Raw genomic sequence first — 17,974 nt, 5'->3', positions numbered from 1 at the left:
TGTAAGCCGAAACAGCTGTCACAATAATAAAAAACTAAAACACTTGCAGAACTTAATAATAATATTATCAAATTTAATCTAAATTAAATTTATAAAAAAATTAAATGGAGTTCTACGAACTAAACACAAAAACAATAAATAAAAAAAAAATATATATATTTTTTCTATATTATGTAAAACACCAATCGGGCGTCATAAAGGTTTGTTAATTAAAAACGTGCTTTATAACAAACTGTTCACGTTTATGTTTACTTTAACTACGCTACTACATTACACTTATCAAACTCTATTGAACAACTTTCGATAAATCTTTCATACTTCGCAATATAAGCGTCCAAAAATATATATTTTTACGACTTGATTCACAATACATCGACTTTTATCTCCTTTTTGTAAATATAATGAGCATGTAAGATATACATAAACTTTCCGGAAGAACTTCTCTAATTGATAGTAAAACCCCTATCAAAATCAGTTGCACAGTTTAGAAGAACTAAGCGCATAAACAGACAGACGGGTTGTAATGTTTTCGCCTTTTCGCCATTCTTTTATTTTGTTTCAAACAATATAGAATTTTCTTCTCTCTTGGCTATGACCGATGTTTAATTTTTTTTTCTAAGGCTTTGCATATGTGTTCGCAGGGATGGAAAATTCCTCCCCTACAACACATAAGCCTCCATGAAAATTGGACCCTCTTCTTTGATATCTACAGAAAGCTACTTAAAGCTCTCTTGTACTATATATCTTTATAGACATATGTACTTAACTAATTAATACGTTATTTACGATCTTGAACGCAAATATACCCGTATTTATATTGTAATTAAATTCCATCAAACGTTGTGTAATTTTTTTGATTTATGATATAGGATTTTAATTACTTTCATTTTTGTGGTAACCCCCTTGGTTCTGATCGAGGTGTTGAGTTTCACAATTTAATTGGTCTTTCCATTGCAAACCTAGACTTAAATGAATTCTCTGGATGAGCTAACTTTCCTATTGTAATTATTCTGATTCCCTGCACCCTAACAAAATCGTAGTTAAACGCTGATAAAAGATATTATACATGTTTATTTGGACAGGTAATTTAATATAACTCAAATGGTTAATTGTTAGTAAATTTGATTTTGGTGAACTTTTGTGTCTGTGTGGCACCACTCCTTTATGATTCTGCTGCTATAAGGTACATGTAAAGATTGATTTAGTAGGTTAATGTAATTAGTTAATTGCATATTTGACGAACTCGGAATAGCCCATTTGCTGGCATAATTTGGCTCCAATCCTCCATCAAGTAAACGAGATGATCGGGAGTGGACTAGAAATTTGCACAATCCTTTGACACGGCTCTTTGATTGATACCTAAGTTATCGTGTCCCAAAAAGCCTTCCACGTCATCATGTACTGCATTCAAGTTTCCCCCCGGGTCCCGATACCCCCAAATTCCGACACCTCCTTGGACTACAATTTACTTAGGGCGAACCGGTTTCGTCCTATATACAATCATATACTCACGGTTGGTGTGGACTTACGGGTCGTGAATCCTCATTCCACGTTTAAGAGAGAATGCGAGAGTGGTCTACCGACCTAAATGCAAGCTGTATGCAGGTCCGCATTCTCCAGTAAACAGTACATACGAATAAATATATGTATACATACAGTTTGGGAAAGGTTTATAACTCGCAATACGAGGCTATCTACCTCGCATTCCAAGCTCGGATCTCGCACGAAGAATTCTGCACAATTCTTAGCTTGGTAACCGAATATATACGTAAGAATAAGGTTATACTAATAAATACTAGTAGAATAAGAAATTATTTGATAGTTTGTTTTGGAGAGCTATCGAACTCCAGGCTTTTGTTTGTTTGGTTTTGACGTTTTTATTTAAGAGAATCGCCATCTCTATTGGATTTGGTTAATGGTCTTGTTATAGGAGCGACCACTGCCTCCTATTGATGAACTGTATTTGTTTTAAATTTTACCTCCAGGGTTCAACATTAAATTTTGTTCATCCTATCCCGTGATTTTCCAATTGTTTCAAGTAGTTGATTGCCACATTAGAGAGTACTCGACCCTCAAATATCTCAGGCAACTGATGGGGTTTTGTATGAGCACCCAATCAATAATATTCAAATGTTTCGTATAATTATTCGATATAAATCTTCCTAACCCGTGATTTTTCAATTGTCGTTTGTGATTGATAGGTATTTGAGCGCACGCAGCTTCCAGCTGGTTCAGATAACTAATAAAAATCTATGCGACTATCTAATCAATGATATTTAAATGTTTCATGTAATATTTCGATATAAATCTGGCTAACCCGTGATTTTTCAATTGTCGTTTGTGATTGATAAGTATTTGAGAACACGCATCTTCCAGCTGTTTCGGATAATTAATAAAATCCTTTGTGACTAACTAATTATGGCCAAGGTCGTTTCCAAACTATGCGGTTGACCCAATTCTCCAGTGAGCTCTTTATTTGTAAACAAATAATATAAACATCTCCTGACACACTAACCTAAATGTGAGATTTGTTTATTTTAAAATTTCTTAGAAGTCATTTGTGCCTCTTTACTTTTATTGCGCACTATTTATTAAAATATTTTTAAATCCTTTATAGAAGTTAAACTATTTATTTCATTTCCCGAATTTAGTAAATTTACTAGGTTTAATTGAAGAATAAATATACATATATAAGTACACATATCTCGATTATCAAAATATGTTAACTAAGAGTACATATATTAATAAATAAATATAAAATATATGATTCTACATAGTCTGGAATATTAATAAATACATATTTTCCTTTTCAATAATATAGATATATCCTTGGGTAGGTATTAAAAATCGCTACCATTTCGATGCTTCGATTAATAAATAAAATACATATATATAATTACATTACTCATATATATATTCTTTATATACAATATTTTACTTTACTTTTATATAGATAAATATATATACAAATATACAATATACATATATTAATGTGTAATTCTTTGTTTTGTTGTTTTAATTTAATATTCAATTGATATACTTCCACTTCACAGCCCTTCTGTGTCTCCTGGGACCTGAAAATTATTTATAAAAGGAAAACTCACCCACGTCAAGGTATTTCCGGTCGGGTAGTACACAACAACCTTGATGAAGAAATCCTACCTAATTAATTGTATTTTTCAACTAATTTCAAAATAAATCTTTTCGACTATTTATTCCTATTTAATATTTTATTCTCGCTTGAATCGTATAAATTAGCTGATATTTAATTTTTCTTCCGAACGAAATTCTTATTCAGAAAACCCGTTGATTTAATAACACTTTTCTAGTTTAAGCTTTTGAATGATAGCTGTTAAAATACTTTTTTCGAAATGATAGACTGATGATTAAAATTCCGGTTAAAACGACAAACACTTTTAACACTGTCGCTATACGCACGATGGATTTTAATTGAACAATTTATTAATTCTAAATTTCTTTTTATATAAATTGATAAGAAAATTTATTCCAAATTGTGCAAACTTTTAATTTACTCGACTATTAATAAATTAAAATTTTTTTCTAACTGTTAATTTTAGAACAAAGATTTAAACGTTTATTATTATCGAATCCTTTTTTTTTGTTTTTGTGTTTCTTTTAACCTAAGATGAAGTATTTATTACTATTATTATTATTTTTTAACCAAATTGACGTTAAATTATAATCTATTTTTAAATATCAATACGCGATCACGTTCACTTTAGATTAACGATAACAAACTCTTAAATTTAATTTGAATGTTTTCACTTTGAATGAAATAATTATTTTTAAATTTTTAATTAATTCACAATTCACTTTTTGCACTTCACTTAACACTTTTAAGCACTGAGTTTAAATTATATTTATTTTCACTGTTTAACCAAATTAAACTGATTTAACAAAACTTCACTGGTGGGGTTTTCAGAATTTAGAAACTGAATTTAAGACTTTTTACAAAACTTTCTAAGTCCAGGGACTTGTTCAGAATTTAACACTTAGATTATTTCACTAGAATTTTACCAATAGACGTAGTACTGCCATGTAACAACTTTTCAAACCCTCGGCGCGACTGCCTCCTGACTGATGAGTTCCATCTTTTATACCCCTCTCAGGTTCCAAAAGACGTATTTGAATTTCCTTTGGTAATCAATTCTATCTTTTACCAACTCGCAAATCCGAACATCCCTCCCATCAATATCGATTGTGGTTCCATAAGATGTTCTGCTTTCCGGCTCAAGGCGGTGTTCAGTTTCCATCTCACAAATCTAAGTCGATAGGGTCCGAATCAGGTAAGTCTGTGTTAATCGCCCAAGCTCCCTTTGTCCTCTGTTCATACAAAAATGTCGTTAGAATCTCATGATTTTGCGTTCCTTTTTTTTCTCAATTCGCGATAGGTCCGTCCTCAATAACATATATACAGATCTCAATTTTATGCATCTCGTGCGAAAATTGTTTAAATCCATGTCGAAATCTTTACTACGCATTTTTGAATTTCGATTTGTTTAAATTCTACTTAATTTTATTGTTACTTATATGAGCTTTTCCATTTCCACTCGTACTTTCTATCTCCATGACGCAGATTTGAGTTTTTCCTTTATCTTTGAATTTTATTTTTATCCGCGACGTTTTCTTGCACAAATTCTTCTTGATTCTTATGTCATTTCTCATAACTCTTATAATTACTCATTTTCCAAGTCGTATTTATTAATTTCACGGATAAATTCGAATTGTATCACTTTTTTCCACTTGGATTATTCTTTATCTCCGTTCTTTACCCTTCCTTTTATCTTTTCTCCACTTTTCCCGATGTGTGTAGTCTGCTGGGAAATTTCATACTTCATTTATTATTAATTAATATATAGTTTTCCACACTTCCATGGGAGATATACCTAATTAGACTCTGAGATATCTGTCATTTTTATTGCCTGACCCAATCTCCGCCCAATTTTCTATCTTTCTCATACCAGGATTCACATAAAACATATGCACTGACATCTGTTTATGTTTAAAATTTTGGTACTTGACTCGTAAATTTAGTTTAATTTCAAACCTATTAATTTTAATCTCTTTTGTCTAATCTAAATACTTCCATAAGGTCCACGTTAAAGTTAATCGCTTTTCTAATCGTTTATTACCTTAACGTAAATAAAAATCATGTTCGGATTTTGATTGTTTATCCTTCAAAATATACATGAGACCGCCAACCTTTTATCTTGTTTCGATCCCTCCGTAATATTGGGTAACTCTAATATATATCTAACCTAATAATTATGTAAAATGTCTACTTTTCCTGAATCTAATCTATCGCTATTATGTTTAGTTTTACTGTCTTCTTCTGCTACTCGATTTTCACGTCCCTAGAACCTTCGTAGCAGTCCAAAATCTCTGTATTATCCTTCCATTCGGTCGCCGCACTTTTCTAAAATGTCTATTTTTTTTGCGAGATTTTCATTCAAAATTGATTTACCAATATGTCCGTTTCATCTTAAATTGATAACGATTAATTTCCATTGTTTCCAAAACTCTCACCTCTCTTTAGTACGATTTTTATCGAACATGACACCCTCCTTCTATCATAAATAATTGTACTACAGTTGAAAATTCTGCCAGTGATTTTCCTTCGCTTTTCCCGTCCTTTTTTTATACTATCACGTTTATAATTTTTTTCATTGCATTTTTGTGTGTGCGCTTTACAACTTGTAAGACTTCCAAGCACCCGATTTCAATGATTCGATACCCCATAAACGTCTCAGTTATTGTAAACATTTCCAGGAGTTTGTCACCTTGAAAGTCGATGTTGACCCTAAAGTGCGTTCACCTCTAATTTCTGTGGGAAAGAAGAAGCCATTAATTATCTTTTTTAATGTCGGGTCCAAGGTTCAATCCTTTGTCTTTCGTAGACACACCCCCCTTCGTTCACTGATTGGTTACTCAAAATTTTATAGCTCTTTGTTCAGATCTATTGGTTGACAAAATTCAATTTTTATTTATAGGCCTGGGAAAGGGGAAGTACCAGTCGTCCTAGACGATTTTACGACCTCTCTGCTTTCGTCCCGGAACCTAGATTTAATTTCAACTATTACAGGTGTCTACTGCAAGCAAGCTGGATCAATTCTTTCTCCGCCAGATGTCGTTAGCATGTCCGTTTTCATAAGTAATTTGCATATTTTTTTGCAGCTATGGTTTATCTGTTTTTTTTTCACTGTGATTTAAAGCCTTTCATCACAGGGTTTAGCGACTTTGTTTTATACTATTTAGAGATTAATTAAGCTAAGTTCTGTATAAAACCCAATCTGGCGTAATATAGGTTTGCTAAATACAAACATTACAATAAACTGTTCCTATTTATTTTTATGAATATCAACAAAATTAATACGCATTGCTCTATAAATACTATCACAGTACCTAAAGTACTTACTTTATTTGTAAACTTGTTACTTTATACTATTATTCAACTCCTTCGTACAACAGAACTCTATATAATAACTTGTAGTGCACCATTTTTATATTGTTCATCTCAGTTTATAATGATATATATACTATACATTTATTATTGTACTCCTGAACAACTTACCTATAACAATGTTTGCATGTAAAAGCCTCCAAGGCATGAATAAATAAATAAAAAACCTACTTATTTTTACTAATTTTATCTCATCCTAGTTCTTAACATGCTATCCCATGAATCTAAAATTCCCCGGACAGAGCTATTCGATAATAATTTGAAGCCACGGGGTGAGGGAGAAGATGAATGAAAAATGTCTAAACTTGCTCACACTTTTTAATAACATATCCCATTCCTTGTGTCATCAAATACTAAAAAATCTTAAGCCATTATAATTACATTAACAATTATAACTAAAATAAAACTAATTATTTTCATTTCAAAAGTTTGTCATACAAGATGGCTGCCACGCGAGTTTCCTTTACCTAAGATTTGGATTCAATGTCATTCTTACAAAATCGCACAAATGCTCTGTCCGGGCTTTTAGGTTCATGGTATAATTACATCGATGGTATTATCCAACAATATAATTATGGTTTAATTCCCACACCGAACTCAAGGGCTAGTTCTCTTGATTAGAGTAGAAATACAACTATTATACTATTTTGTAATGCAATTATCTTTCTTATATACCCGAAAAAAATTTTTTTTTTAATCTATTAATAAAAAATAAAAATATATTTAAAAAAAATATTTGACTGACATCTTAAACCTCCATAGGGACTGGCTCTTAACTGTTGTGAACTTTTAAAATGTCTTTAAAAACTTTAAAAAAATGTTTTGACTGAGGATTGAACGTTCCTACCCAGAGACTGGAGTCAAGCGCTCTAACATCTGAGCCAAATTTTGATTGGGTAGGATCAACATTTATTGCGTATATTGACTGCTGTAATGCCACCGAATTCCAGAGAAATGCGTACCTATATGTCCACGATTGCCGCCAATCAAAGATAGAATGCATTGTCATCGACAACGAGTATATCCGCCGAGTTCGGATCGATCGGATGTAGGGAAGAGGGTTAGTTTCCACTTCCAAGATTTGAATTCATTCATTAATGAAAATAAAATTCAAATTTAAATAGATCAATTTGAAACGTAAAACAAAAAAAGTAATAACTAAAATATTGATAAACATTATTTATAAAACAAACACAATAATGTGTATTTGACTTGAATATATCTTATTTATTGAAACAGTGTTTATTTCCGGTGTCAAGAGTAACTACTGCACCAAAAATATTATTTTATCGTGTACCTACGTAATCTTATGTTTACTTTTGCAGATTAGTTTAATACACATATAAATAATATTATATTTTGTTTGGTTCGATCATGTATGAAAGTCTGCAGTAGGACTGACGTCATCGGGTTTCCGTGGTGTAGCGGTTATCACATCCGTCTAACACGCGGAAGGCCCCCGGTTCGATCCCGAGCGGAAACATTTCTTTTTTATTTCAAATTATTTGCCTTCATTTTATAAAAAATAAAATAAATGAAATGAAAATTCTCAGTTTTAGGTCACTTTATTGATATATTTTATTGTATTCCGGTCTCAGTACCTCCGTACCAATCATCAGGACAGTTTAAACAAAAAAAATGCTATTAAATACAGAAGTACACACATATACATAAATCATTAAAAAAGAAAGAGACAGTATACTAGAGTGTACACTGTCCTATACCAGTATAGGACAGTGCGTCGTTGTCGGAGAGAGGTGGGGGAGGGAACTTGAGATAAGTGAAGTAATGGGGAACATACTAAGAATTGGGCTGACAGTTAAATTTAATTGGTTATCAATAATTTTAATTTTTATTTATTTCCAAAGCTTCTAAATTGTTTACTCTTAAACCTATTCCATTATTATATAGGACTTTGATACCTGTATTACGGTCAAAAGTATGGTCTTCATTAATTAAAGGCTCCGCGCACTCTGAAAAACCTGAAATAGTTAAGCATCTTAATTGTTCTTTTGTTCTAGTTTCTACGTTACGTGATGTTTGTCTAATATAGAAGGTTAGACAATCATTACAAGTAATTTTATAAATGCCCGAGTGGCTTAAAATATCCTCTTTGTCTTTAGCGTTTATTAAAATGTTTCCTAGGTTGTTATTGGTATAAAAGGCTGGTTTAATTTCTGATGGGAATTTAACTGTACAGGAAGAGGAAAGATTATTAATATATACAATCCTCCACCATTGGTGGTTAAGGTTATTATTGTTGATATTTGGTGGACTATTAAAAAAAAATATATGCTAGAATTTTGAAGTACCGTTCTCAGCAAAAACTTCCTTGTGGAATTCAATCCGAAAGATTTTGGATTTTCTAAGTCATTTATTCCAAAACTTGACTGAATGATGTGAGATCACTGAAGTGTATGTGTAATTAAACCGAGTTTTGCAAAGAATACAAGGCCGATATAAGAGTAATGATTAAGATAGAGAAAGGGACGCTTATTTGATTTAGGCATGTAACCATGGGCACAAGGAAAATACTGTGTTATACTTATAACTCAGCACTCTTTCTCTAGTGAGGTGTCCACAAAACACTACTGCTAACCTATTTACATGTAGTTACGGATAATAGTAATTATTACTTATTTCAATTTCTGTTTATTATTTATATAAACTGCAATAATCAGAGTGAATATTGCTAGAAATACCTTTCCCTGCTTTCGAATATATTTTTGAATCTTCCTCAAAGTATTTATGGAGGCAAAACGTGGACACGAGAAACGAAGTAGAAACCTTTGAACATAGCGCACATATTTGCATGCTGAGAATTCCCCGAATACCTTGAGGAAGACTCAAAAATATATTCAAAACAGGCAAATTGTCAACATAACCAAAATGCGCAAAATTAATTTTATAATTATTAATTTTAGAATAAAATATTGATTTATAATAATAGTAATAGATTTTCAAAAGTATCTAAAATGTTAGAGGAACTAAATTGGCTAACAGTGAAACAGTTGTTGACATTGAACGCGATGATATTTATACATAAAATAACAAACAACCTATTACCAAAATACTTTTCAAATAAAATCATGTGTAAAAAGGACATTCACAAACATAATACAAGAACGTGCAACGAAATTAGGCTACCAAAAAAAGCCAAAACACAAAATAATTTACTAGAAACCATAAAGTTTGCACCAATCGATAGATTCTAGCTGGATTGTAGGAGCTTTACAAATAATATTGCCATATAAATTTTTTTTAAATGTACGTTTGTACTTAATAATAAAAAATATATTTTTAAACTTCTATGTACAGATGGTTAAAATAAAGTAAGTAAACAAAAAAAAAATTTAGCTTAGATTTTTAATAATAACCAAAAAGTCACTCAAAGCTGTCACAAGGCAGCTTGTCTGCAGGTTCAAGCTGTTACAAGGCAGCTTGAAGGATCTTCCAAAGTTGCCTAGTGGTAGCAACATTGTCTGCAGGTTCTACAATGTACTTTAATTTAATAAACATAATACACAATCATTTAGTCGGTAATTTTTTTCCACTGGTTAAAAATTCAAAACGTTCTTGAAAGACTATTTCAGGAGTATTTTTGTTTTTGTTTCTACCAGATTGTAATGTATTTCTTTAATTTTTGGTAAGATAATAATTGTGATTTAACCCCATTGATAATGTCTATCTGTAATACACTGGTCGAGTCCTTTCCTTTAATTGTCTAACTTTAGCACTTTTCGGTAAGAAAAAAACTTTATGGCGGTTATCCTCAAAAAACCCTACGTGCTCGTAAAAAAATTGAAAATAACGCACACTTTTCAACAAATATAAATTTGGTTAACAGGATCAACATCAAAAAGGTGAAGAGCGTGGCTGAGAAAATACCGTGAGTTTTGGAGAGCATAATATATAAAGGTTCTCAAGCCTAAGCAAACCAAAAAAATCTTTGAAATTGGCTACTAGCCGGGCATCGCAATTAGGTCAAAAATTAAAAATAGATGTATGTACGAATATTGTAGCAAAAAAAAAAATAACGCGTTGATTTTTTACAGCATTCAAGCGTTTGATGTTTTGTGGTAGTTTATATATTAGGGAGATATTTATGAAGTCCGGTAAACACGGTGAAGCATAGCAATTTATTTTATGTACGGTAAACAAATAACGAAAAACGGGTCAACTTTAGAAGTAATATTTCACTCTTTACCTGTAAGCAATACGAATTTTACCAGTATTACAGTCGCTTGTACCTTCAGCATAATTAATAGATATTTTATCAAATTTATGCACTAAGTAAATGGCATGCTTCTTAGGAAAACCTCTCGAGTCGAAACATGAATAGAAATCACGTTTATCGAGACCTGCGTTATGATAAAAGCCTCACGTAGAGAATTGTGCGGAAACTGTCAGCCGGAAATTAATGGTTTAATTAATAAACACTTAATTGCGGCATAAACCACCAAGCCTTCCTGCTAAGTACTTTGTGTGGTTGATATAAATTAAGTTCGTGTATGCTGTTAGAACTAATAGCACCAAACAAACATTATTCACCATGTTCAGGAACATTCAGTATAAATCATTGATTTGTTCTGATTTAAAAACACGAATAAGGACCCAAGATGCACGAATTTTTTTATTTTAATGATTCCATTGAAATAAAACATATGTAAAAATATTCTTTTTTACCAATTGTTAACACACCTTAAGAAGAGACAATACCCTAAAATAAATCCAGAATCTTAACGACGTAAGTGAAACAGCCATGCACAAAAATATGCGACGTGCGGACCTTGTGTTTTGGACAAACGAGTACCTGCGGTTGAATTTGCACACTATAATCTTTAAAATAAAGTGGGGATCTTACCGACATAAGTGATGAAGTCGTGTAAAACAATATTCGGCGAATAAATAATACTAAAACTATCGTAATGGATGGATCTACGGTCGACTTTGCCCAAGCAAGCCTAGAAAATCAATCTTTCCGTGAGGTTTCTTTGAATTATTTCTGATGAACTTATTGATAAAATATCAAATGTTTCTCAAGTGATCCCTTGGGAAATTACTAATTATTTGTCTAGAAAAATAAAATTTATAAAAATTTCAAACCGTTTTACTTAAAAACATTTAATGGTAGGTCATTTTTTTTTTTATTAATCTTAAATATGAATAACTTATATCCGCAGCGATCCCTTTAGAAACATTTTAGTAATACGTTCATCAAAAATAATTGAAATTTGAGCGTCGAGAAAACCCTGTTATTAGAGCCTTACTTCACCTTAAACGAATATTTACACCAAGTTAATATTAACAGAGGTACAAACTGTTTTACGTATTCTCTTCCTATAAGTTGCTTCACTAATACATTGTTACCTCTAATGACTCTAATTTGACTCTAATGATTTCAATTTATCTGTAAATTTACTTTTTTTAAATTAATCCCACACAAGAGGCCCTGAGGGAAATTATTTTGATGTCATCTTTGGGTATGCTGTGTGGAGGTTTTTTTTAAGGAAAGTAAGAAGAGGAAGTTCTGGGAAGGAAAAAAAAATGAGGGGTGGGTAGGAATCTGGACATTAGTGTGTCCAGGAGTGTCAGACGAATGATCTATCCCTCCCGCTGAAGCGCAAGACGGTGTGTCAAGAGAGAACATTAGTTATAGTTAAGGTCAAAAGGACTCCCCAAACTAGTCCCTCCCGATCATGGTGAAGTGTGTTCAGGATGCGCCTGCCCACCAGCTGTGTGAAATTCCAGATCGGGAGAGGCTGGTTTGGGGAGATTCTTTGACCTCTCCAACTGGTTTCTCGACCAATCGCCTTGCGCCGCAGTGAGAGGGATATATTCATTCATCCGTTACTCCTGGACACACTGATCCCTAGATTCCTACCCACCCCGCATACCCTTTTCCTTTCCAGAACTTTTTCTCCTTCCGTTCCTTAAAAAAGATCCCCCACGATGCATAGGCCCTGAGGGAAAATGGGCCTCCTGTGTAGGGTTAATGTAAAAAAAACATGGTTTTCCTATCCTTTCGCTTGAGTAGAATACAAATAAAAACAATAATTACACAATAAAAAAATATAAATGTGAGCTACAAAAAAAAATTCAATAGAACGCGTAAAATAAACAACTTTTAAAAAATACATTATTATAGATAAAATTATCTGTGACAGTTTCACTTGATTAACTTTTTTGCTTTCTTACAAAATTATTTAAAAAATAAATAAAAAACCAGTTTTATGCCGAATATCGAATGTTTCTAAACTTCGTTTGTCAAGTGATTTTAATGCCTATTACCTACAATATAAGGTATTCAAAGAATATACTCATTTTTGGCTTGTAGCTTCCTCTTAACCCTTGGGACCTTCTAAGACCCAAACAGTCCCAAATGCCGTGCGCGCATTATACTCTCCTAAGACCATATTTGTCCCAGAACGACCGCACATTATTAAAATGCATATATCTCTCTTCCTCTCATCTAAAAATTAATTATTTCTTTTATGTCAGAAAGAGAACGAAATAGTGCTTGTTATTGTCTTTGAAAAAATGGAAGCTTGTAGAAAGTTCGATCCGTGCAAATCAACAACGTCTCAAGAACAAAACAAAACATCAAGACTTACTGAGGCCTGCAAAAGCTATGTTTCCTCTTGAAACAGACGCAGTTTATAAACTCAGCTATTCCAGATGTGACAAGGTGTATGTAGGCCAGACAGAACGAACAATTTCCGAAAGAATATCAGAACACTATCGAGCATGTAAACTCGACCACCCTGACAAATCGGCAATTGCCTAGCATTTAATTTAAACCGGCCATTTCTTTGGATTTGTTCCTGAAATTCAGGGAATACCTAAAATAAATAGAGCACGCCTGATTATTTATAGATTAAATATAAATTCATAAAAATTCAAAAACTATCAATAAAGATAACGGGGCTAAGCTCAATAGTTCTTGGTATCCGATAATTGACGGCTAGAGTAAAACTAAACCCAAAACCATCTTAAAGTATAATGTATTACCAGCTCTAAGAGGAGTGCAGTTTGCCATAGTTCAGAAAAATTGGTCAGAATGGAAATAATTAAAAGGAAATTGATTGCGCCTCACAAAAAAAAAAATTCATCAAAGTTGATCACAAATGTCGCATAAAGTTAGCCTTTCGTTCATTTCCACTTGATGAGCAGGCTTCGTTATGAAAAATCGCAATTTTCTTGATCACTAGTAATCTTGTACCCGGAAGTGGCTTGGACAGTTTGCAATATTTTTTTCGCAGCCTGTCGACATGCCCGTCTTAATGGGCATCACTCATAATATTATAATATAATATAAATACACTAGATGTTGTTTTGGGAAACAAATCAACATTTTTTATATATTGCGTTTATTATTTTCATACCTTAACCCAGAGATTATTAAATAACAATACTTCCCAAAACACTCGGCCTGAGAAGTATATATATTTAATGTGGATACTATGGATGGTTTAAAAAAGATTAGTTATGCCGTGTTCCAGATAAAATAAATATGGCTAGAAAAATAGAAAATTTTACCACTTTTTAGATACTATTTTAGAAAAATATAATTCAAAGAAGCTTTCTGCTTTGGGAAAATAATTGGTTATTACCATAAAATTTAGTTGAACCTTTACTAACCGTAAGCCGAAGTTCACCCTTTATATTTCCAAAGTACAATATGATATAATTATTGCTAAGGGATAATTCAAAAAAACAATTGTAACAATATTGAAGAAAAAATAAATGGTTTCTTGGGAGAAAGATAACTTATTTACAAAATATAATAATATCGGTCAAAGTCGATTCCTTTTTACATTTAACCTCACAAGAGTGCCACCATCTGCACGGCGTAGATAAGGGAACTATATCACCACACGGATGAGCAGCGTTGTGAGGCGGGTTAAGGTAGGAAATGTAGGAAGAGATTTATTAATGCGGGTTTTGAAGAGGTTTGTATCACACGATGATGGAAAATAGATGCTGGTAGCTCGTTCTACACGTTAGCCGACATATACAAAAACTATTGGAGTTCTACAGTTCTACCGTTTTCATGAAGCCAACAACTGGTGTTCCGCTCGTGTCTGTGTTCGTGCACCGGTGCACAGGGGACTGATAGCAGGTTTATCAGGTATTCCGGAGCTCCAGCCCAGAGGTGGCTCCCAAATGCAACAGTTGGACATCAATGAGATTTGTACAATTTAGCAGCTAGCCCTATACAGGACGCCCAGTTTTGGAAAACTATGAAATGTTTAATTAAATGAAATTTCATTGTCTTGTTTTTGATGGGTACATGAAGTGTTACCTTTCCTTACTATTTAATACCAATGGTGTGACTTTTGAAGACGTAACGGTTTTCCTTGTCTTTATTTCGTTAAGTATTAAAATGTCTCTACACGGAGAAAAAATAGTAATAATTGAAAACAAGCCTAACGATTGAATTAAAAGGTTTCCTGATAAACTTTTAGTAAATTACAAATATATTATCCTGCAATCTCGTTTTTAACCTGATTCTCAATAATGTGAAGACTTTTTGATAAATTAGCAATACTCATTTGTCTCCGTGAACTTTTCCACCTTTATGTCTAATTTTTATTTTGAAGTATATTAGTAAACATTTTTGAGCGAAACCGCTGTTGATCGAAATGACTATTATGGGAAAGTCGATCGTAATTAATTTAGTTTGAACTGAAACTGAAATAAATTTTGTCGACAAAATCGACGGAAACACTTTCGACACGGTTTTAATAACCAATTTAATCCTCAATCGGCACTTAAATAGGATCTAAAGGCATCCTTCTCGTAGAAGAAAACCCTAGTTTAGTGCGAAGACCTAAGCCAAGCTACACTATTGCCTAATCCAGGATATAATTAGTATAAAGGATTGACGCCTACGGGACTTAACACAACAATAACAAAAACAGCTGTTAAAGCTGTCATCATCTTTTTTAATAGCATGATTCAGTTTTAAAGAAAAAAATTAGTTTCTAATTCAAAATGAATTGTTTGATATATTTTAGTGTCTTCGTTCCCCTAAAAAAGACAATTTATCATCACTTGGCACATACTCCTTGCATAATTCACATTCATACATCGTCTCATACATACTCTTCTATTATTCTGACTCTTGACATGGCTCGACTAAAGTATATGATTCACTTGATTGTGCCTTGTCTTCCTCGGGTATCGCAGACTTCTGCTACCATTCACATTTGCGTCATATATTCTCCTTACACTCCTTTCTTCGTTCATTCTCTCAACTTGCCCATACGATCTGAGCGTCCCTTTCTTTATCTTACTTATTACGCATACTTGCATTCTTTGCTGATGTCCACATTTATCACACTTTCATACATGGTTTTACCAGAGATACACCTCAGGTATCTCATTTCTACAGCATTCAGTCTGTATGTATCATGTGTGATCAAAAGCTTTCAAATATCCAGTAAGATACCAGTTATAAAGTTTAGGGAATTTGATTAATTAATCATTCTTACCTACTCATATTTTTACTATTTATCAAGAAGACTTCAAGAATTTTTGAAAGTTAGATAATATGCTAAAATTGAATACGTTAAAATTCCAATATCGCTAATCGGTTATTTCATCTGGTGGAGCAGCTTGCAATCAAATGCAGATCCAATGTATATCCTATTAAATTCAGGGCCTAAGTATAGAAAAAAATCCCTAGGATATTTGAAGGATCAGTTACTACTGAATTGTCTCGAAAATTTGATTGATATTTTTGTTTGTGTATTAGTTTGTATATTCTAAAATCGTTAACATGCTTTAGAATTAAATCAAAGCAATTCAACCGAACATCAGATTGATAAGTTATTTCAGAACGAATGCTTGGAAAACCCCAATATTTACACATTATCGTACTAATATCGGTGTCTGGCCTTATATAAATACAAGTATGATTATTATTATTTAAATATTATTTGTTTAGATCAAACGTAAAAGCTCAAAAATGTAATAAAAATGTTCACACTTTTAAATATACTCAGATCAGCGAACCTAATTTTCATCTATATTATGTGTACGAAGGCAACGGGTCAATGTAGCATCTACCACCAGCGCATGGAGTCTAATATTGAGTGAAGACAGAAATATATACTCAATATTCTAAATTGTGAACAAATTTGACGAGACTGAATTTGGTTCGTTTGTGATCAGTTTTGGATTGCTTGTATTGTTAACATATAAATTATACGTCAAGTGGGATGCCATGTTCGTTCTGACGTTATTTCAAGAGAATGTGTGATTTCATTCACTGTTAATTTTTTATTATGTATCTGGTTTTCTACCATTTGTTATTGTGTTCAAAAGTTCGATTTGTGTAAGGCTTTCCGGTTTTGTATTCAATTAGGGAAGTGTTCCCTCTTTAGTTCCATCATGCTTCCATTAAAAGTTCCTGCCTCACGGCATCCTCAAAAATTTCAAAGGGTCTGGGAGAAATATTAGGGATTTCAGGGAACCTTCAGTTTGGAGTAAATATTTAAAAAAATAGACTTTTCAAAAACCTGATCTAAAGGATTTTCAATATTCCTTATGGTAGTAGCGTTGGATGAGATATGTGTCCACAGGCAACGTGTTTTAAATATGCATGCAGATCGTCCATTATGTTGCGCGCTGGAAAATTGCCACCTTCTGTAGCAGAAAGTGCCATCTTCTGAGGAATCGGATGTTGGAGAAAATCCATCTTGCCTAAGTCTCCAAATGCACTATCCGACATTGCGAAGGGTTTATACTAAGAAAGACATAGTTTTCAAATTCAGTTAGAGGTTGTAAGATTATTTAGTTTTAACATTTTAGATTATGTTAACTCAATTAGACTAACCTTGGCCGCAAAATAGATAGATATGACAATGGTAGCCGTTTTCTATATAAAAAAAGATAACATAGTGTTTCACGCGAAAGATTCAAAGCGGAAATGTTCGGGTCGATTTTGATTACTTAATGGGCGACTTGCGTGCGCCCGTGAAAAATCATGGGATAGTCTAAATTCTTGACAACAAATCAGTTTTAAAAATGAGATGTAAATTCGAATCAAATTTGAATTCATTGAACCTAATTTCATACAGGACGCACAGACATTAGACAAGAAAAAAATAGTATTTTTTATTATGTAGTGCAGTTCCTTATCAGAATATTCCTTTGTGAGAAAAAGCATCTCTGTTTCTACCCGATTTCGGCTTCTCTTCTCCTCTTAACTTTTTTCAGTGTTCAAATTTCGCGCAATTTGTCGCGCGATTCGTCCCTATGTGAAATCAACTACTGCCGCCAATAGCTAGGCGTGTACGAACGCGATGAAGCGACGCCGTTTTATTCAATTGATATCATGTTTCTACCGCAAACGGTAGTTGTAATATCAGACTAAATCAAAAATTCTGTTCCTTCTACAATTTTTTCAATTTTTTTATATTAACTCCACACAGGAGGCCCTGAAGAAAATAATTTCCCTCAGGGCCTATGTCATCTTTGGGGATG

General features: G+C 32.7%; 1 non-coding gene across 1 annotated transcript; it reads left to right on the top strand.

The window, feature by feature from the left end:
- The first annotated feature begins 7,891 nt into the window (after positions 1–7,891).
- On the top strand, positions 7,892–7,964 carry TRNAV-AAC (transfer RNA valine (anticodon AAC)). Its single transcript has one exon. It is a non-coding gene; the product is annotated as a tRNA-Val (tRNA).
- Positions 7,965–17,974: the final 10,010 nt, after the last annotated feature.

Source organism: Hesperophylax consimilis, chromosome 1, assembly GCF_061612785.1.
Source record: "Hesperophylax consimilis isolate HC1 chromosome 1, BYU_Hcon_1.0, whole genome shotgun sequence".
In the NCBI taxonomy this organism is placed as follows: domain Eukaryota; kingdom Metazoa; phylum Arthropoda; class Insecta; order Trichoptera; family Limnephilidae; genus Hesperophylax; species Hesperophylax consimilis.
Note: the sequence above shows the minus strand (reverse complement) of the source record. Positions and strands in the feature narration are given on the sequence as shown.